This window comes from Dendrobium catenatum, unplaced genomic scaffold, assembly GCF_001605985.2.
Source record: "Dendrobium catenatum unplaced genomic scaffold, ASM160598v2 original_scaffold_80381, whole genome shotgun sequence".
Classification (NCBI taxonomy): Eukaryota; Viridiplantae; Streptophyta; class Magnoliopsida; order Asparagales; family Orchidaceae; genus Dendrobium; species Dendrobium catenatum.
The window spans coordinates 1-371 of NW_021398825.1; the positions used below are offsets into that span (position 1 = coordinate 1).

The 371-nt window shown below is 29.1% G+C and overlaps 1 non-coding gene across 1 annotated transcript; it reads right to left on the reverse strand.

The window, feature by feature from the left end:
- Window positions 1-246: 246 nt before the first annotated feature.
- TRNAQ-CUG lies at window positions 247-318 on the reverse strand. The gene has a single exon. It is a non-coding gene; the product is annotated as a tRNA-Gln (tRNA).
- Window positions 319-371: the final 53 nt, after the last annotated feature.

Below are 371 nucleotides of genomic sequence, written 5' to 3' on the forward strand. Positions count from 1 at the left end.
AGCTTAAAAAAAGAAACTTTGATTTAAATAAGAAGATTAATTTTTTTAGTACTTTATTTCTCTTTTTAAAAGCATGAAAAGCTGAAGTATTAAAAAAAAAAAACATATTATGAGCCTTTTAAGAACTTCAAATAGTTGAAATACCCAAAACGAGTAACTTACACAGACAAGAAAGAGAGAAAAAAAAAACCTTAACAAAATAAATTAAAAAAAAAAATCCTTAACAAAAATGTCAGAATCAATTATAGGTTCCACCGAGATTTGAACTCGGGTTACTGGATTCAGAGTCCAATGTCCTCACCACTAGACCATGGAACCTCCCGCGTTAAATTCTTCGACTTGGATTTTCTTATACACAAAATATGCCTTTG